Source organism: Cydia splendana, chromosome Z, assembly GCF_910591565.1.
Source record: "Cydia splendana chromosome Z, ilCydSple1.2, whole genome shotgun sequence".
NCBI classification, from domain to species: domain Eukaryota; kingdom Metazoa; phylum Arthropoda; class Insecta; order Lepidoptera; family Tortricidae; genus Cydia; species Cydia splendana.
In genome coordinates this window covers 9,957,590-9,984,274 of record NC_085987.1, presented here as the reverse complement: position 1 = coordinate 9,984,274, position 26,685 = coordinate 9,957,590, and the positions used below count along the sequence as shown (strand labels likewise).

Here is a 26,685-nt window from a genome sequence, read left to right as displayed (position 1 = left end):
AGGCTCGCAGTTAAAACCTAACCTAACCCACTTAACGGCGCGTGCGGTGCGGTGTATGGGGGTTTGAGCGGGAGGGGCTAGTAAGTTTGGCATTATACTTTATAAGTACCTACATTTTATGGTAGGTAATCATAGTGGTTTATTTAGTTTAGGTATCAGTGGTTTTCCGGGTCAAGGTCCGAGTCCGGGTCCGAGTCCGGGTCCGGGTACAGTTCCGGGTCCAGGACCAGATCCAGGTCGAGGTTTAGGTCTTGGTCCAGGTCCAAGTCCAGGTTCAAGTCCAGGTCCAGGTCCGGGTTCAGGTCCAGATAAGAGCCCGGATCCAGATCCAGATCTGGGTCCAGGGTCAGCTCCGTCAAAATCGAAATTCGAAATCGCCAAACGTGTACTATGCGTCGTTGAAGAGTTCCGTTTTGATTATCATCAACAGTTCCATTTCATCAAATGCGACAATTTTTAATGATAATGCTTGATTTTCTGATGAAAATACAAAAATATCTATACGCATGCCTTTAAGGTTTGAGGAGTTCCCTCGATTCCTCATGGATCACATCATCAGAACTGGGTTTTGATAAAAACGGGACCAATCTGTATGTATATACATACAATCAAAAAAAGAAGTTTCAAAATCGGTCCAGTAATGACGGAGATATGGAGTAACAAACATTAAAAATTTTTAATTTTTTGGCTATTTTCTTTAATAACTTCTAAACTATTTATTTTAAAATTACAAAAAATTATATTTGACATTCTTAAAATGAGCTTCTTGATATGTAACACGATATAGTTTAAAAAACATTTTTTAATTTACTCATTTACCCCCCAAAAGTGGACTCCATGATTAAAATTCATTTGTTTACGTAAATGTCGGTTAATAAATGAGGGCGCCACTTTCTACGTAACTGTCACATTTTTGACGTAAAATGCTTACACATGGCAACAATTTAGTATGGACATTTTTGAATTCCATTTTATTTTATTTCTACTATTTTATATCGCACTATAGGCGGCATTGGATCAAAAATCGCGTGGATTTATTGCAAGGTCTGTGGAGCCCTTAACTGATAGATTTAAGTCACCATGTCACCATAATTATAAACTGTATCTGTGGTAAGCCGACATATTTCCTGTCAAATGTCAAATACCTATATTATGTTTATTTTTTCTTGCTAATTATAGACAGTCAGGCAAATCTCGTTAGTAGAAAAAGGCGCGAAATTCAAATTTTCTATGAGACGAAGTCCCTTCGCGCCTACATTTTTCAAATTTGCCGCCTTTTTCTACTGACAAGATCTGCTTGACCAACTTTATTTCAAAACGGTAAATTTAAAAACGATATTATAAAAGTGTAAGCCGAGCACTTTCATTTGATACCAAACTCGACCAAACTTTCTTGCAAATAAAATGACCAGAATAGCAAGCCCCCTCACAAACAGGTTTTTGCCCTTCTAAGCTCTTCTAGCTCAATAACCTCTTGATCGAGCCTGCTCATAATTTAATGACTAAAATATAATGCCCTCGACTACCTGTTTACCCAATTTCATTCAAATTAGAACAAATTTACTTTAGTTATTGAGTATCAAACTATCTTCTGATAGTTCAGCTTAAAAACATCGAAATGCCGGGACGTGCCGCTATCCAGCCGCGTGTTTAAAGTTGAATGTAATAACTCGTTCGCTTCGCTCACTCGTTCGATTAAGTGTCTGCTTAGAATGTACGTTCGTCTCTCTGTTTAAACCTGCTAAATACTTTTTTCATCTATAACTGTAGGTAAACAATAGTAGTTTGTGTTACAAGGGATCAATATGATATATTTCCGCCAAGGGCGTACATTGAATCAAGAATGAAGCGATGGATTCTAAAGTAGAATCCTAAACGTAATGAGGGATTCAAGTGTTAACGCCCAAGACGAAATAATTTTGATACCGTGTGACACATACTGCTTTTCACATCAACTATGAGGAAATTGTTATGTTCCAAAATATGTATTATTTGACAAAAATAAAAAGAAAATAGTATGCAAGAAAGAAAAAATCGTGTCCTAGAACGGAAAAGTACAACATTGATCCCTCCTAGCAGGGAAGAAAAGTGCCACTTTGATCCCTCCTAGCGGGGAAGAAAAAGCCCTTTTTCGACTAGGTAATGTGAAATAGTTATTTGTACAACAAGAGATCAAAGTTTGATATTTCTTCGAGTGCTTATTTTGAGTCCCGTGCAAGCGAAAGATTCTATAATAGATTCACAAGCGTAGCGAGTGAATCTAATTTAGAATCTTGAGCGTAGTAAGGGATTCAAAAGCGCACGAGATGTAAATAACTTTGATCTCGTGTAGTACACAAAATATTTCACCCTAAGCAGTGAGAACATACCTAGAGGGACAGAGATAATAGAACCCAAGTATATCGAACTTGTATTAGACCACGCATGTTGAAATGACATTTGACTATAAAGATCACATGAATGACATTTTGTCTCACTCAGTGAGCAAAATGCGATTTTGCTCACTCATTTTATCTCACTCGGTGAGCAAAATGCGATTTTGCTCACTGAGTGAGACAAAATGACTTAGTAATCACTGTTTTTAAGAAGCAAAATACCCTTGTTCGAGCTGCTGAGGTGAAAAAATACTTGGGCGGTTAAACAGGCTCATTATCACGCGAATTATCAGGAGACTACAATTAAATTATTCCCCATGGCCGCTTGTGTATGTTTGCCGAATGGTCCGTACTCGACTCGCTGGGGCAGGTATGGCAGGATAAAAGGGCACATTCATATTTTGCGAGCTCCTTAGTATTTATAGTAGTATTTAATTCGAATGTTTAAACATTGAAATATTCTTTGATTCTTTTCACGGGAGTAAGTAAGGCCCCATTTACACGTGAGCTTCTCAACGCGCGTTAAAAAAGCGCTTGAATCCGTCTACAGCTACACGCTAAATTCGATTTAACGACCAACGCTTAAAGTCGAAAATCCAACAACGCTTGATAAAAAGCACCACCACCATCGTGTGAATAAATACACATGTATCCATTTGCGTCATTCAAACGCTTTTTTAACGCGCGTTGAAAAAGCTCTCGTGTGAATGGGGCCTAACCATCAAGGCTGGGAAAAACGCCCGTCATTTTGAAATCTTAACCATCATTTAGGATATTTATGAGTCGGAAATGTTAATTCAGTCTAAACTGATGCTGTAGGAACCTACATATTTATTTCAAAGAATCTATCTATAACATATTATATATAATAGTCCATTATTGTCGAGGCTCGGAAGTAGCTACTTGCAGGCTGAGGATTCGTTTTAAACGGACGACCTTGGGAGTCCGTTTAATTGAATCCGAAGCCAGCAAGTAGCCTTCCAGCCGAGTCATATATAGTGCTTTTCTCAAAAATGGTGCAACAAATATAAATATCATAGAAATATTTTACAAAAGCAACTTTCTTACGTATATATTTTCACAGAAAAAAGTAGAAACAATTGAAAAAATTAGCTTTGCCGCCTTTTTATTTTTTTAATAAAAAAATAGAAGTGTATTTTTCTGCCGAAAATACGCCAACCTATTTGAGACAGCTAAATAGTCGCGGTACTAATCATCTGTTTGGCTGTTTAATGGGCCTGTGCCTTCATTTGATATGGCCATTTCAACTTTTAAAAAGTTTGGAACTCGACAAATAATGGAATTTGTATGCAACATTGCAGTCCCAAAATCGAGACTGCAATGTTTTTAACTTTTTAATTTTTGACTGACCATAAACTACGCGCTTCGCAACCTATTTTTTAAACGGCAAAGTCGACTTTACCGTCCATTTTTGAGAAAAATAACTTATTAAAATACACTAAAACTATTAAATATAAAATAACTTATTAAAATACACTAAAACTACAAACAAATTAAAATTAATACTAAACTAAAAGAAACTTACCTATTAAATAAAAACCTAATTATAAAAAGAATACCCCCTCCAGCAGGTCCGCCTGTGGCATGGTGCCCATTACGCTGGCGGCGTTTCCTCGCTGAACCGCCAGGGCGATTCGTTGCGAGAAATACGCGCCAGCTCTGGGGTCTCCTGTGGCGTCAATCAGCCGCCCCGACAGAGCCCTCACAAAGGCCTGCATGTCGGCTGACCAAGGGCCCAGTGTCTCTACTGCGAGCGCCGCAAACTCGTAGTCCTTAAGTAAGGACGAATATTTGCGGCGCTTGAGAACCTGGGCCTGGTCAGCCGCGCCACCGGCCTGGGTGCGGGTCGCCTGGATATGGGACTGTGCGAAAGTATCTACGCACGTTGCGTCCCACACCAGGGCCCTACCTAGTTTCCACGGTACCAATGTGGCCCCGTCGGGGCGCTTGCCATCTCTCTCTCTCGTCTCTCGCCATGCTCGCAGGTTCGAGAATCGCAGGCACAGAGGCGGTGGCAAGCGACCGACGGACCAAATCATTGATGGTACCGTGGCGAAATAGGCGGCCGGCGCCTTTGGGGCATGAAAGGATGCATGTACTCACAGCACAGAACTTGGCACCCATATATTTTTATAATTAATAAGTTTTACTTTATATTTAATAACTTTAATAAGTTAAGTTTTTATTCCAATCACGTTATTTCAGATCACGCCTTTGGTGTCACCCTGCACAAAAAATATTCTCCAGGTGTTAAAAACGACCTGTTGCCTGTACCTGCCTGAGATTGGTAGGTACCAATCTCAGGAGGTCCTGAAAGTGCAAGTTACTATAGATCTACCACTAATAACTGAAATAAATGTCATATATTAATCATGCTTTCGTGCACAAATTGTTACAAAAAGTGCGTTATAGACATATTTTATTCTTTCGTGCGAAAGTTTAAAAATCAGTATTCGAATCGCTGAAGTCCCTAGAGAAAATCATCAAGACCACAGAATAAGTAATAGTTCTACCGTACAGAAAGGACACTTCCTACAAAACCGAAGTTTGACAGCGATTCAGGGTCGAATCATGATATCCCTTTCTAACTTATGGCACTATAGATTTCTGCTATTTAGGGTTGTCAAAATTCAAGTCTTTATTTTTCCTCTGTCGGACGCCGCCATGGCGCTATTGCAGCTTGTACGAAAGGCTTTAGTATGTAGAATAAGTTAGTTGTAAGAATGTATTAATTTGTGTTTTTTTATGGAGCGACATGTTCACCTCGGTGACAAGCTCTAAAAATAAAGAGAGAGGAAAAGAGTCTTTATTTTATCTGTGGTCGTGCACGCAAAGGGACGTCAAGTTGTGTCAACCCTAATAATTGCTCGGAGCAATGCTGAGCCGAACGGAGCTGAGTTTACCCGAATTCAGCACGGATATGATGGTCGTTTTTGTCTACGTGACAGCGTGATAAAACGGTATCCGTCACTTTCTATCCCGCGGTGTTAAAAAGTGACAGTTATTTTATCACATGGATAAAGCCATCCATAATACGCCTGCAGGAGTGTCTCCCCACTGTCAAGACTGCTAATAATATTTTTGGTATACGTATTGTTATCTAAAAAGCGGTACGATTTTTCAAAAACTCCGCTTCTGAACTTACGGCACCATAAGAGGGGCGTAAAGCCAGGAAATTAGAAACAAACACGCACACACACACACACACACACACAGTTTTTTCTATCCTAATATTATACTTCGTCAAGTTAAGAGTCAACTTCTTCTGCTTGCTAATTTTTCCTATGGCAGCTCTCCACTTCTCCCTGTCGGTTGCTTTGTGGAAAGCGTTGCTTAGTAGTCCATCAGGGCGGATATTTGGTCACACCATCTCGTTGGACTTGGTCCTCAACAACTCACTTTATTTAACTTTGTCTTTATTTCTCTTCTTTCACATTATTCAAGTCTAGCAGTATAATTTAGACTTATTGCAGTAACTATTGTTATTAATTTAGACTTAAAATTGCAATACTACCTTTTGTTATGTTCTCTTATATTTCTGTCTGTAATAATTTAATTCAAACTTGCCACATATTACTCGTTATTAGCATTATTTAATTACTATATATATATGTATGTCTTTCCCATCACGGAACAATGGTGTTCCGGACCCACAGAACACCGCCTCTAGAAACCTAATATTGGCCATTTTGTTCCCGACGCAAATCACCAAACTGTGAGGTGCGGGAGGGGTGCTCACGGCGTTGCGATTGGTCGTTTCAAACATGGCGCGCTGACACGTGTAAGCGTAGGGATGGGACATGTTCATTACAGGTAGTGGGTACTGCTACCAGTGATATCGAAATTTATTGTGGTAAAATTGTTACCAATTTAGTATACTTAGAGTAAACTTACTTAATAATTATATTGATTAATTTAATATTTCATTAAGTAATTTAACAATGTACCTGAATTTTTTACTTAACATATTAGGGCATTTCTGTTTAAAGTACCCAGAACTTGAATTTTAAAGTTTAGAATTTTTATATTATTTTCACTCAGAATCGCAATCTCTTACGAGAAAAAAGTGTCTCCAAAATCTCATACAATTATTTTCTTTTGTCCGTTTTATTAAGGTCATAGAAGGTTGTATTGAAAACATATTCAAATGGACCAATAACATATGCCTATTTGTAATCAACTCCGAGTTCTCTCGCACTTCTTTGAAGTTCATCATCAGGTCCATCTCGCGACATGAGACCTAACTGCTCACCTAGAGCAGCGGCCGGCAACCAGCGGCCCGCGGGCCGCATGGGCCCGCGAACCTCTCACTTGCGGCCCGCGAGCCTTCCTGGCTATTTTGTATGTAATATTGACAAACGACAATGTCTGATAAAGTCATAAATATTAACTAAGTGCGGCCCGCGTCCACTTAGTTAACTGCTATGTAGCCCTTGGCTGCTAAAAGGTTGCCGACCGCTGACCTAGAGGATTCTAAATAACCCATACAACATATGTATATCACAAACCAACACCGAGTTCCCTCGCACTTCTTTGAAGTTCATCATCAGATCCATCTCGTGACATGAGACCTAACTGCTTACCTAGAGGATTCTAAATAACCCATACTTACAACATTATGTATATCACAAACCAACACCGAGTTCCCTCGAACTTCTTTGAAGTTCATCATCAGGTCCATCTCGTGACATGAGACCTAACTGCTTACCTAGAGGATTCTAAATAACCCATACAACATATGTATATCACAAACCAACACCGAGTTCCCTCGCACTTCTTTGAAGTTCATCATCAGATCCATCTCGTGACATGCGGCCTAACTACTCCGCTGGCCTAGAGGATTCTAAAAAAACTTACACAACATGTTACCTATACATATATTATATTGTCTAAAATGGTACAATACGGTATGACGAAGCACGAAGTTTCCGCAACTGAAATACCATCATCGTCACATCACTAGTCGAAAGGGAAAGGGATAGCGCATTGCATTTTCAAGTTGACGAAAAGGGACGGACATACTTCGCCTCTGCTTACTGACCAGTATAAAATGAACCCCGCGGACAAGAAACATTATTTAATGAAATAATGAATTTGACTTTCCTGTGGGATGTTATTCCATCTGTTTCGTAAGTAAATATCTTAGATGACTTGCCACACCATTTTACGCTGCAATATCCCATGATTTCCTAATGAATTCAATAGATTACGATTTATTTTCTTAGACTCGTGCACACTGCTAACAGGTCGTAACCTTGGGCGCAACTGATCGGAGTGGCGCGCGAACAATCTTATATTTGACCTATACACCATACGGGCGGTGACCGCGAGTCGTCCTATAAGCTCGGTCTATAGGGGTTGGTCTGTGTCCGGACCTTTGGGAGGCGTGCGCGGAGCCGAAGCCAACACGTAGAGTTTGACACTTTAATGAAATGTAAGGGGTACACCGAGCGGATGCTGCCCTTGCCCGTGCCATGGGACGCACGCAGAGGCAGCACCCGCCAGGGTGTAAGGGCTATTGAGAGTTGATGGAATCGAAAATGAACTAGGTTATTGGGTGAAAGCAATGGGCTAAGTACTGAGCTATGGGGTAAAAAACCGGACGCCTGCCTAATAAAACGGTATGCAATTTTATTTCCGGCAGACGGTGACTCGCCCTCACAAGATGGGCCCCCACAAAAAGCGACATCTAGGATGGCTCAAGGGCAACACCGGTGTGAGCGGCTCAGGGGTGTCGAGAGGTGTGCGCCGCTTTCTACCCAGTGGCTGTTAACAGCCACTGTGCCAACTCGCGTCTTATGCATATTTCACTTCCACCCCTGGAGCTTATAGCTCTAACGACTCCACTCTGGCCGGCCGGCTAAGGCAAGCCAGAGGCAGAGAATCCTGTCCCACCCACCCTCCTTGCGGGTAACAGAACTCTCCAGGAGCACTCGGGTACGTGAGGTCGCTAATCCCCAACAGCTCGCCACAAGCTGCCCTGCGTTGACTGATTGCACTGGTAAAACCAGCGGGCGATGGGGTCGTCACATCCCTACGCCTATATATATTATTATTACTGTATTACTTACTAGATATTTAAGATTATCAATCTCTCCTTCACGGGACAGGCACTGCCTAGTGTGGAAGTCAGAAAAAACTGTATCCACGTGAATATTTTTCGGAAAAAACGATTTTAATTTTATTTATTATATAATTATTAGTATTAGATAGATAGATAATTCAATACAGTCGTCGGTTAAAATGAGGTACAATTTTGCGTTAGCCCCCTCTTAATGATGAACGTTCGCCTGTATTAAGGGGCAACACTTTGCTCTTTAAAACTAAGGGCTCCACTCACCTGTAGTAAGTCAAATTTAATCTCGACTACCTTAAGACCAGTGTTGGGCATAATGCAATAAATTTTAATTGCATTACGCATTACATTACATTTAATGCAATTACTTGTAATGCATTACGCTCGTAATTGAATTAAATTTGATTTGAATTACCTGGTAATTTTAAATTGAAATTACATTAATTCGTAATTGCATTACGCAATTACGTTGTGTAAACTATTTATTACTTACACAAACAGGATCAAATTTACCCACGTGGAATGGTTAAGGAAAATATTCAGTCTAGTTTAAAACATTTATTGGATAAACATTTACCAAAATACAATTTAAATTACTAATAAGCAAAGCATTTAAAGGAAGTACTTGGGTACAAGTATTTTTTTAGTCTTACATTTTCTTAGTAATATGATTTTAACAAGTTTAACCCTTATCTTGGCATTGTAATATCCGTGATACATGGAACTTTAAAAAATCTAGCAGGTTCACTTTATTACCTAACAAAATAATTCTGCCATCAATATGTCGAGCTACCCTCCTTTCTTATAGAAAAAAATAATGGACACAACTGTCATTGTAAATTAATTAGTAATAATCAACATGGCACCATGGAAACAACAGATTTCGGTTCGCACTGGAAGTTTTGCATTTATTTCTTTGATTAGTATATATTTTGCCATATTCTACATTTTGATGCATTTACTATCTGTTAGTGTATAAATATTTACAATGCGTTCGAATTTAAAAACATTTGATACACAGAACCTTACATGAAACTGTTATGTATTATATTTGATACATTGCCAAGAACTCAGAAATGTACATATCAAAAGGATTGTATTACATTTAATACATTGCCAAGTTATCGTCAAAATAGATTTACATGTTTTTTAATTTTTTTTTATATTTGTGGGGTTACATAACATGTTTCAAGTATTTAATATTAGTTGTCGTATTATTTAATTATTGAATTTTGATTTATTTTAAAGTACTAGATGTTATTTAACTGTATATTCGTACGCTGTAGCATTATTGCTACGCCGTAGCCCGTAGCACGGAAAAATATGTGCAGGGCAAAAAATGCCCCAAAAGTAAAAAAAAATATTTTTTTTTACTTTTAATTATTTGTTTACTTTTCATATTTTATTGCTGACGACTTTTTTGAAACTTTACGGGATCAAATTTTCCGCCCATGTGATCAGGTATTCGTAGATATAATTTATTTTTACAGGTGTAATAGTCATCTGATGCTTTAGATTGCGTTTAATTTGCAATAAATGATAATTTCTGTTGCATTACAAATGTTTTATTTTGATTAAAATCTAAATTTTTCTTCTAAAAACTAGGTAACTATTTTGTCGAGGGATTGGCATTGTATCAAATATGATACATATGATTTTCTGAAACTGGAAAATCCTGGATTTTTTCCCTTATTTTTTAATAGTCTAGTATGCTCAATAGGTGCCGAAAAACTAAAAAAAATTTTATATTTAAGATATTTTGAGCCTTGCCAAGATAAGGGTTAAGTGTAAATCTTCGAATGGTAATATAATCATATCCGGGAGGTACAGTCAACTGCAAAAGTGTACATATATGTGTCAGTCCTAAACAAAAGGGACCTTGTGGCGTTGTGGCGGAAATTGAGTTATCTAAGGGATATAAATCTAGAAACATATACCTAACTATTAATATTTTTTTACTGAAAATAACATGGAAGTATAAAATATGCTTACCACAATACAAAGATTCGCCAAACTGCGGGGCAGTTTGTTGGCGATGAGTACGCTCTTTTTATAAGTATATCAAAGCAGGTAGCTACATAATTTTGCACTGTCCTACCGTCCCAGAGTAGCCCTTTGTTATTATGTTCCTATAGGTATATTACAAGTGAACATAGGATGAATGAGTCTTCGCTGGTGGCGCGGGCGCGGGACAGGAGTACAGCGGTGCTTAAAAAACTACCTTAATGCTAATAAATATGTTTTTTTTTTTAAATTTTATTTTTAATCTAACAACTTGTACAAATACAACAATCAACCTACCTATATACCGCCATAAGGTCCCTTTTGTTTTGGACTGACACAAATAGCGTCCAAAGTTGAATGTAAGAACTAAAACACGTACCAAAAAACTTACACAAGTATGTAAAAAAAAATTAGTTGAAAATTTTGAGGATAAGTTTTTTTAAATTGAGTTGCAAAATTAAAACACAACCCCACAAACAAGTATAGCATGCAAATGTTTTACTAAGTGAGTGTAATTTGTAATGCATTACGAATTAAAATTACAAAATGTAATTTCTAATTGCATTGCGAATTACATTTTGTAATGCAGTGAAATTTTAATGCAATTAGAAATTACATTTCCGTAATTTCAATTCATAATTCAAATTACATTTTGTAAATGCAATTCATAATTCGTAATGCAATTACTTTTTGCCCAACACTGCTAAAGACAAAGAAAAACCCTATGTTTTTGTTAAATAGGTTAAGTAACGGTCTTAAAATGGGGTGGCCGCAAAATCTTTGATATTTGGTAACTCTAACGTATGCCATTTCTCCTTCTATTCCCCCAGGGTTTAATTTTTTAAACATCATATCATCATCATATATCGTTTAATTATTAGGTAATTAAACATCAGAGCACAGCATTTTTCAATACTTAGAGTTACCTAGAGTAGACAATTAGACATGCCTAATTTCATTTAAATGGGTTTGGTATTTTTGCCCACGGATAGATTTTACTCTCGCTTTATAATATTACCTACCTACTATTGAAATATTACTTGTGTTGTGCGCCTAGTAACATGAGCCAGGCAAGTCTTATTTCTGCTAGAATGTGTATAGTTTGATATGAGTAGGTACTTACCTACTCATATCAAACTATCTTAACTCTTGAGCTTTAAGTTAAGCCTTTGTGTTTATTTATCGCTTATTGTTGTCAAGGTTGTAAGGTTAAAATCCAGCCGGGATATGATCAGAAAATATATTGGCGTCAATCTCATCTAGTGACCACACGTACTTATACAATTTCATAGTGGAATCAGCGAGCCAATGTCCTTTAATTTTATTTTTGCGTCTACACCATCTGATTAAATTGTCAATTTAATCAGATGAGCGAAAAATTGGCCCGTCTGAACTAGCCTTAAAATGCAGTTTTCATATGTATTTATTTTAAACTTGTCCCAATATATTTTCCTTTAAATTTGTACATTATTTACGCATTGTTTGCTTTCTATGATAATATAAATACTACATACATACTTTCTATGATAATATAATAAGTGCGTCGTGGGCATTTTATATATATATATATATATTTTTTTATCAGTATTAATTCTTGTAAAAAATCGTTCAAACCCGATAAGTTGAGCAAATGGGACTCACTGACTGATGTTTAACCATACTGCCGTACGTTGTTAAATTCTTATTTAAATATACAATATAAAATTATATTGACTTTTCGGGTTTTACCTCACACCCCGTGCAATTATTACATGTTTATTTTGTAAAATTGAGGTATAACAATCTAAGCGTAAGACAGAAAAATAAAAATAGAGAACACAGTTCGTTTAGTGTACAGTCGACGTCAAAGATATATTTACACTTTTGCACCTTACTCCTTTGTAATAAAGCGAAATTTGTAAACATATATTTGACGTCGACTGTACTAAATGTATTACGTTCTTACGGTGTTTTCTCATTTGTCCCTGTCCCATGCGACCGCCGCCTTACATGGGGCAGGGACAAATGGGAATGATTTATATGAAAACACTTATTCCCATCAGTGCCCGGCGGGGACAAATGGGAATACACCGTTATTACGACTTCCATTTTGCGAAAGGCCTTGCGAAATAAACGTTTTATTAATATTTAAAGCAGATGATACTACTTATGAAAATAATTATGGCATACTACATATTAGCTAATTAGAGTAATTAGGTAATTTAGATATATCGGGTGGAACAGAACGAAGGACTTTTGCGCAAACGGGGAATTGTTTAGGCTAATACGTACTTCATTTTTCACCTTTGAGTATTTAGTAACTAGAGACGCCATGGCTGTCATTTTCTGTACTGTCTGTTTGCGGGGGAGGGGCACGTGTAATGTATGGCTATTTGTACATGATTTGTACGTAACGTACAAATAGCCATGTCAGATAAACGTCAGTCCATACAAAAGTTTGCACAGTTGTGCAAGGTTTTCGGCAGAAGGGTAAGCTCTTAAAGGCGACTCCGGTTATTACATGCTCTAAGTTTTTCACTTATTAATCACGATAATATTTCTAACCGTTTTAAAGATACAGTTTATTAAACATTAGTGCAATAATCTGTATGTTTCAACCCTAACAAGTAGATCCTGTTGAATGACATGACATGTGTCAATTTAAAATGTAAATAACTTTGTAGGGTTGACACTGATATAAAAATATTCCATTTTAATGATTTTGTTTTACTTTTTAATCCAGCTTTACGATTATAATAACTTGATTGCAAATCACGTAGATAACACTATCCTTTCAGTTTCTGCCTCTAGTACTTAATTTTCCACCCTGTGTTTCTTTTTTCAATTTTTAGTAGACTACCGTAAAATGGCGTGAGTAGGCGCAAAACTGACATTCAAACCTCGATAACATTTTATTTTTACATATGCAAACTGAATGGTGTATATAATAAGTGTTCCGGACGTTTGTATTTTAGTTTTTATTTTATTTTGGGTACCTAGTTCCATTCCATAACTTTGACGATAAACAGGAAAACCCACCTCACCCTGTAGTCCCTCGTATTTGGGGTGAGTTGGGTTTTCATACAAAGGTGATTTCGGAAGATTGTTGGATCGATTTTTTTTTGTTATGAGTTTTACTATAGCTCCATTTTAAATTGGAATACATTAAATTTGTAGCAGTAGCCTTAAAACCCCATCTCACCCCCTTTCAACCCTCCCCTCCCCATTCATAACCCAATTCTCCCCGAGAACCCTACTCACCCCATTTTACGGTATATTACAAGCTTTAGGCACTCTAAAACTATCATTCACGGTTGCCTCCCCTAGTGCCGGTATTGGCCCAGGTTAGGGAGGTAAGGGACGTCCTATGTTCTCGGGATGAAGCGGACCGAGCCTCCGTTGGCGGGCGCCAGGAACAAGGCATACGGGTCGGCCTTGAGCTCGTAGGACGAGACCGGCTCCACGCGGTACCTGTGCAGCAGCTGCGCGAGCGCTGCACGCACTTGCATCAACCCGTAGCGCTTTCCTGTAAACAAAACTGTACCACTCAAATAACATGAAAACAAAACTGTACCACCCAAATAACACGGAAACAAAACTACCACTCAAATAACATGAAAACAAAACTGTACCACTCAAATAACAATGTCGCATCAATTTAATAAAATAAGACAAGTGATCTTGATGGAGCGGTTCACAGACAGTTAAAAAACCCATTTTTTTTGTTTGTATGGTTTGTCATATTTAGATTACTTATATTATAGATTACTTATATTATTATATATTATATTATAGATTACTTATATTATTAGGGAAAGGGAAAAAACATATGTAAAAATATAAAACGGGCCATAGCAATCCAGCGCGGGAACGCTGCCTGCGTGATGGGCACCTTACTAGGGTGTCATTTTGAATCCCTAACAACGTTTGTCCTAAAATCACTTCCCCTAACTGGTTTGACCTAATGGGCACATGCCCTAACGATCAATTGTCATAACGATTATTTTCCATAATGTATGGTTCTGAAAAATGGTTAGGTTTTAGAACTTGCTGCCACAAAAGTGGGTTAGGTTAGGGTTAGAACTGCGACCCTCGCAAACAAAAAAATATGCTTAATAACATTAGGATAAGTAATCAATAATTAGGGAAAACAAAATTAGGGTTTTTAGTGTTAGGGCAACTGATCATTATGACAAACAATATTAGGGAATGCAAAAATAGGAGAAAGGACTTTAGGGATTAAGATATAGATCCCCTTACTAAGGGCGCAAAATTTTGAGAGGTATTTTTAATTTTTTAGCTTTAGTTATTAATTGTAGTTAATTTTAGTTTTATATTCATTTTATAACACTTATTATACAATAAATGAGTTTATTTTTACATGTAAAAATATATTGGTCGAGTACCTTTCCTCATGTCAATGCTAAATATTAGAATTATGATTTCAATACTTTATTAAACTTATGAAAACTTTTATCTTTCAAGGCACTAATCGAAAGAAAAATGACAATTAGCATTGCTTTCCTAAACTGTGAAACAACTTAACTTTAACATAATAATAATAATATGATTTTGCCTTGGACAAAAAGCGCGGTTGGTAATTTTAATCTCAATCTTTTAGTTGGTAAAAGTTTATCTAAATGACAGGAGGACAAATATTGCAGATACTTTTGGAGCGTTGCTGAGTCAAGATCTCTTAAACCTGATTGTAATGTCAAAACCTAAATATACTTAAGGCTCCCTCACTTTACTGTCGCCTCCCTACTTGTAAATGTGTATATGATTTAGCGGTTATGCCTCCTTTCTGTGGACACCAATAAATAATTGGACTTCGAAGCTAATTTTCTTGCTGGAACCCCTATATAGGCATGTTCAATTAATTTACCCTTTAAAAGCATATCTTGACCGCTGGCTGTTGACAGCCTCTTAAGAGATAAGTAATTGGGATCACTCATTTGTGTGCACAAGCCCATATGCGCAAACAGGTTCTCACACTAAACGAATATACCGGCATCGGCATTGTAGCAAATATGCATCTATCGCGAAAATAACTAGGTGCCTTGCCTACGCCATGGTATGGATGTGAGACGTTCAATACGGCTAACAATTGAGGTCACAGGGTTCTAATTTTAGAATATGCTTGGTTTTGATCTAATTAAGATACGCTTCAGTTAGCGAAACCCAGATTGGTCATTTGACAGAAGCTATTATGCCAACTAACTTGCATTATGGATAGGTAACTATGGTGTTTTATTTATTATTCTTACATATCTAGCAGAGCAACATATTGTGCAAGTATAAAAATAAAACATACCTATGCAGAAGTGAGGTCCCTCACCGAAGGGCAGGAAAGTGAAATTTTTATTATCGTTGTCGGGCGGGTTGGTGAACCTCTAGGGGCGCCACTTCTCGGGCTCCTCGTGGTACTTCTCATTAAAATGCAGCGCCATGACGTTCACGAATACTGGGGTGCCCTCCTCAATTACTATATCGTCCGTCAGTTGGTACCTGTTGTTGCATTTCCTCTCTAAATACGGTACTGGTGTGTTCTTCCTCAATGTTTCTATAAACGAATACTGGGTTAGTCTCACCACTCTAAACTTAGTAAGAAGTTGACCGTTGATTAAGAACGTCAATTTCATATTGTTTCAGGTAATATTTATGTGCTGGGTGGTCTGTATTTAAGTATAAATGAATAACTTTATTGCTGGTTGCAGAGACACTCGTCTCTGACTCAACCTTAACTCTGAATTGATCAACGCCGGGTTTATTTCCCAAACCAAACCAGTCGATATCAAATCAAAAAAATTGTATTACTAGGCGATTCATTCTCGAGGACTGATCTGATGTAATCGAACGCTTGAGTCTCTCTGCCTGCAGCCTATAAAACCAAAGTAGGCGATTGCCTGCCGTAGGTACTTGGTTTCAGCTGATAAGCTTAAGTAAGAGTACGGCTCATATTATCTTAATCGGGCTTAAACGATATGAAACTAACGTTGTTACAGTGATTACTTATTAATAATAATTCCGAGTAGATATTATTGATATATTTTGGTACTATTTATCCTTACCAATGTTGCCTTATACTTGGAAAGCATAAGCGCCCTTATAGGGGACATTCGAATAAACGTCAGTAAACGTAAAGGTTCCTTACCGCTAATGCATGATGAGAGATACTTCAGCTCTAATAAATTATCGTAGTCCAAAATCTCTTTTCCCTTTTCCTTTAGTGCTGTGTCAATTTCATTGAAAAGATTTTCCTGGGGAATAAGTAAAAAGGACTCACTATTATGTTACACTTTTTTAAGATATCTGTATGTTAGAGAAGACCCTAAAAGTAATCTTAAGACACCTAAAAATATTTTAATTATACCTCTACCTAGGTACCTGTACAAGTGTACAGTCACCTGCAATGATATGTTACTCTTAGAAGGCCGCAAAAATATGTGACACGCTCTTACGGCTCTACAAATAAGATCGTGTCAGATATTTGTGCAGCCTTCGTTGTGTAACATATTATTGCAGGTGACTGTACCTACTACTATTACTTAAGCTACATTCAAGAAAGAGGAAATGGATATTTAGAACACGGAGCAATTTTGTATTATTATATACTTAATCTAAACTAAACTTTAATAATTATTGATCAATTAGTCAAAACAACTTCTTACCAAGATATTTAGTAAGCACGAGTTTTTACTAGTGAAAACGCGTTTTAAGTTTTTAACCAAGAGGTTTATACTATATTTATTTAATTAGGGAATACGGGCTTTTACGGTATAATACAATGTTATTTTAATGATTAGCTGTTTGAGTTACACACGCCGCACGACTTTAAAACTAAATCCGGGAACAAATATGTAATTGTCTTTTTATAAATTGATTTCATGAAACCGATAATTTTCTGTACAACCGTACTCGCAGACTAATACAAGATTATTTTTATTATCTGTGTATTTAATCTGTGCGATAATTGCTTTAAGCTGGATTATTCAAGTCAATGAAGCGTGAAAGTTAATGAAGCCTGCAATGTTTTATTATTATTTAGTTAAATCTACGTTTGTGCCTATATCAGTAGTTTGGCAAGTCCAATTTTATAAATATTTAGAAGTCATAAAATTAAATAGCAATAAGGTGGCAATTGTCATACGCACAAGGCTAAAATTGTAGACAGCGCTACAACAACACTACATCAATAAGGCATGAGGGGCACGCGGTGTTGTATGGAAATTGTAGATCTTCTACATAAAGGGATGTTTGCAAAAACAACATAACTACACTATACGTGATTTTACAGGAAATCATAAAATATCTAATTTCTTATTGGAGATAAATATTTTATAGATGATTTAAATATATGGCTAAAAGTTCAGGAATATTTATACCTACCATTACACATTTCAAGTAGTTTCTTTACTAATGCTGTTTTCTTTTAATTTTGTTAGTTACTTATGTTCATTATTTTTTCTTTATAATATGAATCAGAGTAGTCTTTTTATGATATTTATGTTGATTTTGTATAAAATAATATAATTATGTTTTTTTTTGTAAAATGCGTATATTTTTAAGGATACATTTTGGACAATAGGGTCCTTGGACAATGTCAATCAGTAATCAGGGCAGTATAAAGAAGTATTGGCCTTCGTAAGAGCTGGTTCCCACTGACGTCCAGTTTTTTGCGGGTACGGTTTTTTGCAGGATCCAATTTTCTGTAGTATGCATGCAGGATCCCGCAAATAGAATGCTCGTGTAAAAATTACTATATTAGCACGTACTTACTACTAAAACGGGATCCTGCAAAAAACCGTACCCGCAAAAAACTGGACGTCAGTGGGAAACAGCTCTCAGAGCTACCGGTTTATTGTCCTTGTACGTTCAGCGAAAATTGATGGGTGCGGAGATGTCATCAAATTTGTATTCTTAATAAATAAATTAATTAATAAACTACGAGTAAATATGTTTTGTTAACTTGATTGTCTCAAAAAGTAGGTAGTAGTAGTAGGTGTGAATGTAAATCGAATACGCCTATACGCCTAGATACAAAATATTTTACATACCTAACCATTCCATATTAACTATAGGCAATTGTCTGCGACTGTCATGTTTTTGTTCAGCTCAATGTTAAAGTGATATTCGGATGGCACAATAATGGAGCCGCAGTTCCCATCCGAATGTCACGTTTAGACTGATATACTGTGTTTTTACTGTTTTTAGTGACGGAGATAACCTTTGATAATGAATATAATTTATTTTATTTGTTACATGTATGTGCTGAAACTTTATTGAATGACGTTTCAACCGTAACACTGGACATGTTTGAATTGTATTGTAAAGATTAGATTTTGAAGTTTATGGCAACCCTGTTCATATTTAAGCCACCCATTGCTGGGTTAAGTTAAGTATAAGTTTGAACAATCGTATTCTATAATGACTAGGGATTGTAAGTTAAATTAGTTTTGTTCGAGAGCCGGCTGCTTTTTGCAGTTGCAGCTGGTACTTACGAGTAAACTAGGAGCCAATACCCTATTATGAATTAAGTTCGAAACAGTTTTATTAAGAATACATTTCTAAAACAAATAAGCACGTTGCAGTCTTATAATACTACTTAATTTCGCGATAAACCATAACTAGTTTGCCATGCAAAGCTTTTGCATCGCAAATAGTACCCCGGCTGAACAGGCTTTATGTTAGTTTTCGTTCATGTCGTCTCAGATAGGGGTGAATATGGTATCGATGCATTCAGTGTAATGAACACAAATATGAGATGCCAAGCGCGAAAGTGGTGGGTGTTACTTTATCTAACTTAATAGTTTATCCATGTGGGCATTGTAGAAAATCTTATCGAATTTATTTTATACCTATATGTCTCGGCCCACCTATAAAATGATAAGGTCATTGTGGGGAAGAGCGGCATATAAAATTTATTACTGGAAGACCGACATAGGGACAGACTCTTGTAATTTGTATACGTACCGACGTGCCCACGACGACGACGACGTGGTTACAGTAAGAATGAAAGAGCTTCTCCCCTTCTACTCTACCGACTTTCTGTTTGCGTTTGTATGTGTACAAACTTAAAAGATAAAAGCGACGGTCTTCTCCACGTTGACCTTCGCTACAATTTGGTGTCTACTATGGCCACAGAGACTACAGATAAGCAGAAGAGTAAATGACCTACAGATAATAACTATGAATAAAGTGTCATTTTGATTTGGCCAGGCTGGGTACAGAAATAATTAATCGTTACCGTTGGACTAACATAAAATAAAACCATAATACAATAATATAGTTTAGGTACAGTCGAAGATAAAGATATGCTTACACGTTTGCACCCTACTCCTTTGTAATAAGGCGAAAAATGTGAAAATAAGTTTGACGTCGATTATAGGTACCTGCCTAAACTGGGGAACTACCCTACCTGTTCTTCAGGGTGGTGGGCTAGCTCATGTAGTGTGTAGCTGAGGGTCGTTGATGAAGTCTCGATAGATCCTAGTATAAATACCGCCGCCTGTGCAAGCATCAAATCGTCAGCTAACTCTGAAATAATACACAGCTTTTATTGTGTTTTTAGTAAATAGCCGCGGAAAAATCGTATTGTCCCATAAATATATACTTTAACATGTTTGGGGTCCGTCCAAGCAAACCTGCACCGACTTGGCAAGTGAAAGAGTGTGAAAGTGCCACCTTAACGATGTCCTGTTTTCAACGTTTACAGTGGCACTACCACACTTGTTTTTGCAAAGTCGGTGCAGTATTAGTTTAGACGGGCTCTAGCATTAAAAGAAATCACTTCGCCCCTGCGCGAATAATACTGCTGGGCGTAATCATTTAACTTACTGGATCCAGACTCGGCAGGGAGTTTGACATTTTCCTTTAATTTCAGTAAGTGATTAACGAGATCTTTATCGCTCGATACGCCGGTCTTATTTCGCTCGTTGACAACGCTCCAAAACAGTTTTCTAATGTACTCTGTTGCGCCTCCAGAGAAGAATTGTAATCTGTAAATAAAATAAAAGAAGACATTGAAAGCCAATCAGATGCTAATTAATTAACACGAAAGTTCTTTTTCAAGAACTTTAGAAAATTATGAAGTCTTTAGACTTCCTATTTTTCATACAAATTAAGTAAATATGTATTTAAATATTATCTTCAATGTACGCCATCATCATTGTAAATGACGTTGCCGGTCACGCCTTAAATATAAAATTCGCATTGAGTCTTAGCATAAACTTTAAAGTGTGATACAAATCAAAACACAAGTTACTTTAAAAGTCGCTGGACAAATGTTCGTCAGTTTGAGGAGTACAGACTATTTATAGCTAATTTTTTTGCTTGTGTTACATGCCTCACCCGGTATATTGTAAAAGGAGTTTTTTGGTAAAAAAGCTTTTGGATAGGTAAATATTTCTCTCTGGGCTTTTGATTATATATGTACAAATAAGGGGCCATTCTATAAACGCCGGTAACCGATATAATATAAGGGAAAGTCTCTACTTAATAACAAATTGAACAGAAAAGAGACTCTTATATGTTACAAGGTTACAAGTCACTGGCTTTGTAAAACATCCCCTTGATAAAATAATTACGAGGCGGGCTGCCATCTTAGCACAATTTTATTGTTAAGGAAATAAGAGTGTGTGCAGATCAAGTGTTGAGTTTCGTGATTTCGTCTAAAAGCGCAGGGCAGGAAGGAGTTTTACGAGTAGGTATAGCGCATACCTAATCGAAATCATACTTCACACGCACATAAAACCTAAAATAATGTTCACCTACCTCAGCAGTTTTGCCAGAAAGGGCAAAAAGAATATAGTACTGAATTCAAGTCCTCGCCAGAAAGTCCATTTCACCATGTGGCTCGTGATGAACCACAAAGGGGAGTCTTGGTCGCTAAGGCGGCTAATACGTAGGCCGAATACAGTGAAAGCGACCGTGTCAGAGGTGTACATAGAGAACACTTCCTGAAAGGGGAAAAATAGGGGTAAATCATTGGTTACCTGGCTATTCAATTTTGATTTAATTTTAGCAGTAAATTAAATACCTACCTATTTCATAAAAAACAGTGCAAATTGTAATGGTATCCAAATCTTGTCATACAGTGTAACTAGTACCTAATCAAGATACAGCTGGTACAATGATAGTACCTAATATACACTCAAAGACTGAAAGACAAATTCTCACTTGCACAGAACAGAGAAATATGAACATTAATTCTGTGTATGATCCATTCAGAATCCTATGTCATTGTGAGTTACCTTAAGATTGACATTTTCCTTCCTCTCGATAAAGTTGCGCTGCACTCTTTTTACGAGTTCTGCCGCATTCATGTTCATAAGTTCTGTGACTTTTCGGAGCCGTGATGGCGTGAACATGGGCGTTAATTCTTGTTTCATCGAGGCCCATATCGGATTCTAAATAAATCATTGAGAACTAATTAATTACAACACATCAATCTTGTACTTATCTGTATTCCTTTTGCACATTGACAGGGTGTCATTTTTATTCAAATACGGAAAGAAGGGCGTTTTGTCTTGCTAATATGTTCCCTCGAAACTATATTTTAAATGGCTTACTCAAAATTAATCAAAATCGGCTTGATTTTGATTAATTTTATTTTTGTCAGATAATTGTATGTGTCTTGCGCGCGTGTCAGCGGGTACTTATAGACGAAAACAGACAGTTTTTTTTCTGTCGGTGCGGTGTAATATTTTAGATGCGTTTTTGGTAACCTAATCCTAAAAGCAACATCCTTCTGCATCTGACCCACCAGCCCAGAAGAGAAATAAACCTTATTAAGTCTTTTTCCTCATGTTTTCCTTCACTGATAACCAAGCTGTACACAAATATAAATGATATTTCGTAACTACATATTAAGTTCCAAGAAAGTCTTGGTACGAGCCGAGATACCAACTATTTTTAGTATAAGGTAAAGGGCCCCAAGTTCGTGTTAGTACGTTAGTTTTGTTTCTGGCGCAAATATAAAGGAATTCAAATATTTTTTATTCAAATTATACATATGAAAAAAATCTGTATTATTTAATCTCTTCAATAAAATAATAACCAATATTTTAGTGATTAAACTGAGAATAATACGACGGTCGAAACTGTCAGACGGCCGCGAACAGCTGTGTTGTATGCGTGCACTTTTTTTAGGCGTAAGGTGCGCGCTCTCACTTGTTAAGCTTATAGGAAGGAAAAGCTAAACCCATTCGAATAAAAGTTTTTGGGAGTGTTTCTGTGGGTTCCTTAATAATTGATTTGATAAGAAAAAAGATTGAATATATGCATAGGAATACCTTAAAATTGCAATAAATCGACTCACGAAATAGCGGTCATTTTATTTTTCGTGTGTCTCCTATTTCGTGCCACTAACGAATCAAGGATTTTCTTGAATATTTTTGTGTGCTTGTTTTGAAATATAACAACGAAGATAGTTAAAAAAATAAATTAGAAAATAATTAATGTACCTATTTCATGAAGCTTCGTATGAGCGAAATTCGGTATATGTTTTTTTCACTAGAATTCTCATAAAACGAGTTTCAATGTGACCCGAGTTTCAATTTTTAAGGTATATTTCACGTATAGTCTCATATTAACTACTAGCACAATTGTATTTATAATTCAATTTAATTGATTTATTTTTGTGTATGTTTATATTTAACGTATAAGATAGTTAAACATTTTTTTAGTAAAAATGTATTTTATTTTATTTTTATTTTTTTATTAATATAGTTTTGGCTTTTAATCAAGTATTAAAGTACCCATATGGTTTACGAAGTCTTAATTCAATCATTAAAGTCGACGAGTACAAAAAACTTTAAGCTAGCTCTCAATTAAACATTTTTTTTAATGGTATTATTTTTAATATGACCTTACAATTACTCGTAAGTAGGTAAGACCGTTAAATATTTAAAATGATTATCAGCAAATTATCATCAATTACTCTAAGAAAACTTTATTCCGAAACAGGGGACACGAATTCACGAACTTAGGAACTAAATTTGTATCACAAAATGGAAGCCAAATAAGAGGTTCACAAAAAAAATAATATAAAAAAAAGTTTCAACTAAAACCCTATAGTTTATACATTAAATTATTAACAAAGAACTAATATAACTCACTCAAAAGCTTTCAAGGTATTGATATGCTTAGTAATATTTAAAAAAATATATACAAAATCTCAAGAGCCTTAACCTACCGAAACAGCGGCCCTTTACCTTATTTCCGATGATAAAAATTCCAAGAACTGGTTTTAAGTTCAGTGAACCGAACGCAATTGTGAAATTAAATGAAATAAACACAAGCAGATAATACTTGTATTAATAATTATTGTACATATTTGAATTGCTACTTTACCAACTGAACATTTTTACTAAATTACAGATATTGACACGCACATATCAATATCACGTTACTTATTAATTACTTCATTACTAATTTTGAGGTAAGTACTATAAGTAGGTATTTAAATAAAATAAAAATTATTTATTAAGACTTCAAAATCCATATCTTGTTCATTATTAATAATAATATTACTATTTATTGACTTACCTTTATTGTGAAGAGATTCAGTGATCCAAGCGGATCGGCGTGACCCGAATACAGGAACCTGTCTTCGAAATTGCTGTAATCCTTGACAAGTATTTTCCGTGCAAGCTCCGGTGTCTGGACCACTAGCGTGGGTGTGATTCCTAGGAACATACCGACACAATCCGTAGGATACTTCTTACTCATCTCGAGGAAAAAATCAAACACTGATTTTCTCATAACAAAACCTAGATTCCCTATGAAATATATGGGCTTCACGTAGGGTATACCGCGCTTCTTCCAGTAATCATATCTTTGTCTTAGAATCCAAAATAGGACGAAGAACGCGGTGACAGCTGCCGCTAATAGATATTTCGTTACTGTACTCGTTTTCAAAACGTCCATGTTGGCTTGCAGTTCGAGGTATAATGCCGGTTCATGATATGAGTACTTGACGACTAGGAAATATCTTAGTAGAATTCATAAATTGTTGTCAGTCAACCGTCGTATAGTCATCGGTATCAGGTCGGATTTTTATCAATGACGTAAATTTTATTTATATAATTATCTGAAATTCTTACATACTTAACAAGATAAGTTTATTTGTTAAATTATAATTTGAGATAGTTACTTTCCGAAGTAAAACTAAGACGATCTTCACATTGGACGCGAATTGTCTTCACTCATAAATATGTGCATAGCAGATCCGCATCAGTGATATCAATTCGCGAAAGTTTTGACATTTTCAAAAACCACATGCGTAGGTAAACTGAGGTTAATTCTAATTTGACAATATGTTATTTCTCGCTAAAACTTAATTAACACTTTAAAGAAATGATTCCTTGTAAGCTAGCCAAAATCATATTCTATGTTGAAATGTGACCTCTAAGGGGTTACCCTTAAATTTAAATGTTAATTTGGACATACGTTGATGTTTACAGTATACTCAAAAAATCGGGCAAGTGCGAGTCGGACTCGCGCACGAAGGGTTCCGTACCATATAAAAAAAAAAACAAAAAAAAAAGCAAAAAAAAAAAACGGTCACCCATCCAAGTACTGACCACTCCCGACGTTGCTTAACTTTGGTCAAAAATCATGTTTGTTGTATGGGAGCCCCATTTAAATCTTTATTTTATTCTGTTTTTAGTATTTGTTGTTATAGCGGCAACAGAAATACATCATCTGTGAAAATTTCAACTGTCTAGCTATCACGGTTCGTGAGATACAGCCTGGTGACAGACGGACGGACGGACGGACGGACGGACGGACGGACGGACGGACGGACGGACAGCGAAGTCTTAGTAATAGGGTCCCGTTTTACCCTTTGGGTACGGAACCCTAAAAACGGTTTAAGTTATACTTAAGGCGTGCCCTTTTCAAATATTTTTTTTTGAATGTTACTTCTATGTGAGTTTAAGTAACATTACTTCTTCTTCTTCTTCTTCTTCTACTTATTATGTGAGGCGCGTTTTTTCGAGCCTTGGTAATCATGTTTAAACGTTTCCCTATTCATTTTAATTAAGTGCCTTTTGAAAAGTGCTTGAGGTTACTTAATATGACGTTTGCGCTACTAGAAGGTCCAGGAGGCTTACTCTTATTGCAATAACAGGTTATGATTTCGAGGATATGTTAACATATGGATGTGGTTTGTCAGTGTCAAAAGTAATGCATCTAGTTAAAAGTATGTCACTTTCAGACTGATAGAAGTGACAGATCATATTCATAACAAATTCAGATCAAATTCATAACCTGTGATTACAATCAGCATAAGCTCTAATTATCAGCACATTTTTTTTTCAACCCTTGAATTACCTTATTATCATATATATATAAAATTGAAAAACCAGAACGGGATAAAAAACGAGGGAAGAAGCGAGATGGCGCCTTACAAATTTCTAAAAAAGTTTTTGACACGTTTCTCAAATACGACGCACGTATGATAAGAAAAAACTGTTCCAATCTATTATCTAAATATGAGAATAGAACTATAGAGCATAAAAACTATCGCTTTCGATGCGTATTTAATTTACAATAAGCAAAATAAATTTTCATAACAATCTTTATTTTACGACGATCGGCCATCTCTCGGCAACTCTCGGTTGTTTTCGTTTTGGTGGTGCTACAGACTAGACCAAATTAAAATTAAATAAAAATAAAAAGTGCTGTCAACCTCAACCTTGGTCTATAGGGCCCAATACGAGTGACTTATGCCATATATGACTTATCAATCAAATTAATATTATCATATTATTAATAATTTGTATTTTTTTATTTTAAATTTCTTTTTGAGTTATATTATTCAGATTGACTTTCACGGCTTCGGCAAATAGTGTCATTCGTCCGGGGAACGGGCTGAGATGGGCCAAAAATACAAAGTTGATAGTAAGTTATGTAGGTAGATAAAGTGCATGTTCAGATATTTTGGAGCGACCTGATGAAAATAAGCAAATGTACAGTCAGCAGTCAGCCAAATATCGTAATATAATTTTGTTGCCATAGAAATAAGGATGTGATCCGATATAGTGGCGAAATATTGAGAGACCAAAGCAGCTACATTCAGTGGTGGCTCGGACACTTAGAGAGAATGGGAGAGGATAGTGCCGTGAAGAGAGCGTACTTGGGACAACAAAATGGGAGACGCCCGAGTGGACGTCCCAAGTACCGCTGAAACGACGTACTTCCTCAAGACCTGCTCAACCTCGGCCA

At 36.4% G+C, this 26,685-nt stretch overlaps 1 pseudogene; it reads right to left on the bottom strand.

Moving 5' to 3' along the window:
• Positions 1–13,767: 13,767 nt before the first annotated feature.
• On the bottom strand, positions 13,768–24,406 carry LOC134804210 (cytochrome P450 6k1-like; annotated as a pseudogene).
• Positions 24,407–26,685: the final 2,279 nt, after the last annotated feature.